This window comes from Triticum dicoccoides, chromosome 7B (assembly GCF_002162155.2).
Source record: "Triticum dicoccoides isolate Atlit2015 ecotype Zavitan chromosome 7B, WEW_v2.0, whole genome shotgun sequence".
Classification (NCBI taxonomy): domain Eukaryota; kingdom Viridiplantae; phylum Streptophyta; class Magnoliopsida; order Poales; family Poaceae; genus Triticum; species Triticum dicoccoides.
Window position 1 is genome coordinate 623359826 of NC_041393.1, and position 7389 is coordinate 623367214.

Below are 7389 nucleotides of genomic sequence, written 5' to 3' on the forward strand. Positions count from 1 at the left end.
ATCCCATATCTGAGGAATCTCATTGTTGATCGTAATGCTTCTGGTAACATGAAGCATTGCTGACATTTTAAAATTTCTAATGTCCTTGCATGATTGCCATGAACATAATTAAGATGCTTCTTTTCATTTTGTATATGTTTCGTATATTCTTATTGACCAGCAACTGTTTACTTTCTATCATTTTGTGCAGATAGGGATATCCATTTCACCTTGTTGCTATTGTGACCTTTTGGTGAACTGCACAAAACACTTTTTTTGGAATGAGTGTCTTGTGCAGTTCAACTAAAATGTCACATGGGCAACATCTCTCAATTTTGGTGGAACTGCACAAAATGGTGATTGGAGTTTCCAAAATCTCCGTCAAGTTCTGCTGGTAATCTCGTGCAACATTTTATTAGCCTTTGCAAGATGGAGCCGTCACTGTCACCACAATGGCACTTCATTTTAGTGGAACTGCACAAAAGGGTAAGAAAATTATACTCCCTCTGTCCAGGTGCATAGGGCACCTAAGAAATGGCACTGTGAACTAGGCATACGTTGATTGGACGCTCATCACGTTTTTCTCTCCCTCTAGTTAATCCTGCATTAAGTGTAATGATGGTAGGACTAACCATGCATAAGCTAACGAATTGTTTAATGCAATTCTTTAGGTCCAGCATGCATGCATGCAAAGAAAAAGTAAATGGTAGAGGCGGCTGATTGGTTTGCATATGGAAGGGAGATAAATGTGAAGCTGAAAACGCTAAGTGTGTTGGGGTAGGCATACAAGTCATTAGTGCTAACTAATGAAGGGCGACTAATATACTTGAAAATCCTAAATTCTCTTAGACTAGCCATAATGGGTAGTAACATACACTAGTAACATACACATGTCCCTAGACTATGTTACTACCTTCATAGTGGGTAGTAACATAAGTATGGTAACATGCAAAGCTTCATTTATTAGGTTATAGAGTCATATTGCATTAGGACATGTGATGTTACAGTAACTAGCTAAGTTACTATCACTATCTCTCTCCTCATTAACTCACTGCCACATAAGCAAATTTGCTGAGTTGGACTCGATGTTACTGTTGAAGTTGCTCCCACTGTGGCTAGTCTTAGGTGCCTAATGCACTTGGACGGAGGGAGTAGTTGCACCTTACATGAGCCGGACAGCCAACCTTAATGTTCCTCAATTTTAGTGCAACTACTAAAGAAGAACCTGCCAGCTCACAAGAGTAAGTACTTCTTGCTAGCTGAATGATGCAATCTTTGCTTCATTTCAGGTGAACCACAAAAAAGGCGCACGAATTGAATCATGGAACTCCAGGTAGACCTCATCCTAGTGGATCTGGAGGTTGAGTTCAAGGAGGCCGCTATTAAAGCGAAATCATGCTCTCCTGTCTCATTGTTTGTGCTATGCAAACATGATGTGCAAACGGGAATACTCAACTACAGATGTTGTGACGGTCAAGAGCATTCGCCAAGTTCTTCGATTGTATGACATGGCTAGCCAAGATGGATTTAATCCCGATATTCACTTTATCAAAAGGCTCTAATGGGTTGGTTCTGAATCTTGCAAGATGGGAATCAATGAGATGTGTAGGCATCTTTGTTGTACTTATTATTTGAATCTTATTTGTTGGTTCTGAATCTTGCAAGCTGGGAATCAATGAGATGTGTAGGCATCTTTGTTGTACTTATTATTTGGATCTTATTTATTGGTTCTGAATCTTGCAAGCTGGGAATCAATGAGATGTGTAGGCATCTTTGGTGTACTTATTATTTAGATCTTATTTGTTGGTTCTGAATCTTGCAAGCTGGGAAACACGGCATGATGATGCAGAGGACAGCAACCATAACAAACAGTTCAAACTTGGTAGTATTATCTTTGTGAAAGTGCGATAAATGTGTTGATCGTGTGCGTCCTGAGAATAATAATTCTAATTGTTGTGCATGTTGATCCCATGGCACTAATAGAACGAGCCAATGCATTGCTTGTTTTAAGTATAAATTTCTATTAAAGCTAATTAAATTTAAGTAAAGTGACCACTAACTCCTGTTATTACAATACCAATACACAGACCCGCTCGTGAACCGATGTGTGGCCGGAGTAGTTTTCTTAATGGAGGCGTTTGAATGCGCCGAGGGTGCATCTTCTGCTGGGCGTGCAGCGGACGAGGGAGGGGTAGTAACTGTTGTCGCCTGTACACACTCAACTTACTGTTGAATCCAGTTCCCCAAGAGCTGAAAAACGAACTGCTGCCGCCGCCTACACACTCGTTCACTCGAAGAGACTCCAATGGCGATCCGAGGGGTGAACCTGCTGGATATGGACTTCAGCAAGGAGTTAGTTCACTGTTTAGTCCTATGGCTGCACCAAGTTGAATGTGATGTACACCAACGATACGGACTCGGTGAAGCTCTGCCTCGCCTCAGTCCTATGGCTGCACCAGGTTCTGCAGCATTCGCCCGTTTCATCGGCAGCGCCGACTGCACCTTCGCTACGATGGAGAGAAGGAAGAACACGACGATTCGCCCATCTGGTCCAACAAGCTTGTCGACATCCAGAAGCAATACAAGATCATCAGCAACGGGCAGGAGAAGGACTCCATGGTTAACCTCGCTGAGACCATCATCAACCCCTGATACGCCAACATGAATGAAGATGACCTGAACACGTGGGAGGTACCTCTGAATCTAGCCTACATAACCTACGCGGCCAAGGACGCATACGCATGCTACGACATGTATAGGCAGATCTTGGACATGAGGGCGTGTCTGCTTCCCGTAACCGACGAGTACACGAACAGCCGCAGCGTCATGATCAAGCATGCCAGGAAGGTCTAGATGTTGTACTTTATCTATTTATAAGCACCTTTATCATCTGAGTGTTTCATGCATTAGCCTATGTGTCGTAATTATCTATTTTGTCTGAAATATTTCTTTTAAGAACCCATTAACCTGATTGCTTTTTTAGTGGCTATTTGCTTATGTATGTAAACTAGTTCACTTGTCCATAAAAAAAACTAGTTCACTCGGCTGCCGTGCTTTGAATATCCTTCCTCCCAACATATTCCTCTCCTCAGGTGGACCCAGCAGGTCTCTGAATTTTCTCCCACTTTCTTTTTCGATGTAAACTGAGTTTTCTCCCAGTACTTTCTCCTAGAACCAACTCAACTGTCCCACGTCTAGCCTAAAAAATAATAATACCCCATGTACTATTAAATCATCGAATTAAAATGATTTTTTTTGTAAGTCGAAAGTTCTTACAAAATAATAATAATAATACTTTATATATAACTTGCCAAGTTAACTCCTAGTGATTGCGTATATAAGCTTGCAAAGATTTTACTGGCGTGCAATCATGTGTTTATGTTTTTATAACATTTCTCCGTCTAGCCCAACATGATATTTTCACCCAGCCCAGCAAGTCCACGGATTTCGAGAAAAATGCAAATGGGGTTTAAACGGGCTGCATAGATGCTACATCATTGTTTCACCTAGCCCACCAAATGGACTAAAAAAACAAATGGACTGGCTGACATGTGGGCCAGTAGGTCGAAGCTTAAGAAGGCGTTGGATTTACATCCAACGGCCGGCATTCTTCTTCAATCTCTCGTCTTCTTCCCCCAGCGCTGTCGGAACCGCCTGCTCCAGCCTTCGGCGTCCAGCGGCGTTGTTTTGCGCTCCTCAGCGAAACGCTACCCCGCCGACGGCCAGGCCATCCCTCCACTCCGCACCTCCTGTTATTCTCTGCCAAGTGTAGGCCCACCCCGCACCCGAACCAGTCAAGTTTCCCATTCCTCTCCGTCTGCGAGTCCACTGCCGTGTCTTCCCCATCTCCGGGTCGTTCCAGTCTGGGGCCTTACCATCGTCCACCGCCTCGGTGTGCTCGGCGCGGCATGGTCAACATACGAGAGTCATCGGAAGAGGACTGTACGTGGTGAGCCTGACGGCTGGGACCCACGAGGTCCATGGTCGCACGCAAGGAAAGTTCCTCCTTATTACGCACTGTACGTGCACTGTACGTGGGAAGGCCTTCTGGATTTCGTGAAAAAAACATTCCCCCCGCTGACAGGTCGGAGCCACCAGCTATATCTTCGCACGCAAGGAAGTGCCTCCTTATTACGCACCAAAAAATGAATACCCCCTACTAGCTAGGACCCACCATAGTGGGTGGCTGACTTGTGGGCCTGCTAAGTTGACGAGGACGGAGGGCTTTGTCAACTGAGTCAATATGAATGATTCTAGCTCCAGTGACCATACGATGTCCATCCAACAGCCATAGTGCTTCTTCAACCTCTGGTCTTCTTGCTCCAGCCGCCCAAAGCAGCGCCGGTCGTGCCACGTGCTCCTGCCTCTCGTGGCCGGTTGTGATGCCGCGGAGGCCTCACCGCCCCCTACTACTCCCACCGCTGGCCCAGGGTATCCCTCTACTCACCCACAGCCCCTGTTATTCTGCGGCGACAGCAGCCTCATACCGCAGCCGAACGAGTGAACCCTCGTAGTCCTCTCTGCGTGGGCATCCACTGCCGCGTCTTCCCCGGCTCCGGGTCGTCCCCTTCCTAGGCCTCGTCGTCGTCCACCGCCTTGGTGCTCTCGGCGCGGCGTGGTAAATGTGGTCAACGACCGACTTCCATCGGAAGAGTACTATACGTGGAGAGGCTGACAGCTGGGTCCAAAGCCACAGCCTAGTTTTTTTGTGATTTGCCAAGTAAGTCGCTTTGTCCAGCCTGTTGGGCTGCAAATCTTTCAAGACAAGAAGAGATTCATTCGGCTGGCCGAGAAAATGTCCTATCAGTAATGAGAAATGGGTTGTACATTTTTTAAACACATCAAACCGGCAATTAGTTTCAAATATCTTTTTTTCATTTCGAGATTTTAAATTACATTAATTTTTATGCATGGAGAATTTGTTGGATTTTATATTTATATACATTTATTTTTAAAATCAGTTTGAATGTGAGTCGAAATTTCGGGATTAAAAACAGTTCGGACCACACCGAAATATGCAAAATTTCGTATAATTTTTTAACCGTGGCCACAATATGGGCTGTAAAGCTAACAAAAAGAATATGGGCTCCAAAAAACCTTCAGAATTAGCAAATGGGCTATAAATTATTAGAAAATATGGCAGATGGGTTGTATGCTGTTTTCCACAGATTTGAGGCTTTCCTAAAAAAGGTTGACGCACAAGCAATGACTGTTGGATGTCCATCCAACGGCCGTCGTGCTTCTTCAATCTCTGCTCTTCCTGCTCCAGCCGCTCAAACAAGCACCGGCGGGACTGCCTGCTCCCTCCTCCCCGCGGCCGGCTATGCTGCCGCGCAGGCCTCACCGCCCCACCGTACTCCCATCGCTGGCCTAGCCATCCCTCTACTCACCCACACCTACTGTTATTCTCCGGCGACGGCAGACGAACGAGTAAACCCTCGTATAGTCGTACTCCCCTCCGCGTGGGAAACAACTGTCGAGTCTTCCCTGCTTCCATGTCGTTCCCTTCCTAGGCCTCGCCGTCGTCCACCGCCCTGGTGCTCTCGTGGCGGCCTGGTCAACATGGTCAATGACCGACATGCATCTGAAGTGGACTATACGTGGAGAGGCCGACAACTGGGTCAACGGCCACACGCAAGGAAATGCCTCCTTATTACGCGCAAAATAATGATTCCTCCACCTGACATCAGGGAACCACCAAAAGGGCCTCTGTATTTCGTGAAAAAAACATTACCGCCACTGACAGCTCGGACCCACCAGCTGTATCTTCGCATGCAAGGAAGTGCCTCCTTATTACGCACAAAAAATGAATACTCCCCTTGTTAGCTGGGACCCAGTATAGTGGCAGGCTGACTTGTGGGCCTACTAAGTTGACGGGGACGGAGAGCTTTGTCAACTTAGTCAATATGCACGATTCTAGCTCCAGTGACCGTACGATGTCCATCCAACGGCCGTAGTGCTTCTTCAACCCATGGTCTTCTTGCTCCAGCCGCCCAAACGAGCCCCGGTCGTGCCTCGTGCTCCTGCCTCCCATAGCCGGCTGCGATGCGGCGGAGGCCTCACCTCCCCCTACTACTCCCACCGCTGGCCAGGCCATCCATCTACTCACGCACACCCCCTATTATTCTGCGGCGATGGCAGCCTCACACCGCAGCGAACCAGTGAACCCTCGTACTCCTCTATGCGTGGGCATCCACTGCCGCGTCTTCCCCGGCTCCGCGTCGTCCCCTTCCTAGGCCTCACCGTCATCCACCGCCCTGGTGCTCTTGGCGCGGTGTGGTCAATGTGGTCAAGGAATGGCTTCCATCGGACATGGACTGTACGTGGAGAGGCTGACAGCTGGGTCCATGGCCGCAGCAAGGAAGTGCCTCCTTATTACGCGCAAAATAATTATTCCTCCACCTGACAGCGGGGACCCACCGGACGGGCCACCGTATTTCGTGAAAAAAATGTTTCCCCCTGACTGCTGGGACCCACCAGCTACATCTTCGCACACAAGGAAGTGCGTCCAGGCAAAAAAGAACGATTCACCCCCCTGACTGCTGGGACCCAGCAGCTACATCTTCGCAGGCAAGGAAGTGCCTGACAGTTGGGACCCACCTGGTTGAAGCGTACGTAGGGTTGTCATTCTGGTCGCGAACGTGTACGTACATACTGGTCATTGTAGAGGCGTGCATGTGTCGTAGTAGAGGCGCGCACGTAGCATGTACACGTACGTACACCGGTGAGGGTGCAAGAAAGAAAATACGGCCACGTACTTACATACAGGCAGGGTCTCGAACGGCTACTCGTGCATACGTACATGGCTGGGTCGGAATGGAGAAACAACGTCGTCGTCGTGTTCATGGGGAGCCAACCGACTGGGTCGGAACGGAATGCGTGGTCGTGTTCATCGGGAGGGCTTGGACGGAACATGCGATGGAAACGAGGCCTGGCGTACCGCACAACGGAGGAAACGGGCCTCCTACATTCGAAATGGGGTCCTGTTGATTGGGAGGGGTGTGGCGTCCCGCAAAACAGAGGAAACGGACCTCCTACGGTCGAAACGGGGGTCCTGTTGATCGGGAGGGGTGTGGCGTACCGCAATACGGAGGAAACGGACCTCCTACGGTCGAAACGGGGGTCCTGTTGATCGGGAGGGGTGTGGCGTACCGCAAAACGGACGAAACGGACCTCCTACAGTCGAAACGGGGGTCCTGTTCATCGCGAGGGGTGTGGCATACCGCAAAACGGGACTCCACGGGATACTGTTCATCTCCACCGTTGACCTCCTCCAGCCTCCACGGGCTTAGTCGACCTCCTCCAGCCTCCATGGGCTCCTGTTCATCTAGCCTCCACCGCGCGCTACTCCACCGTCTACTGTTCAACCACCCCTCCACCGTCTAGTCTTCATCCAGCCCTCCACTGTCT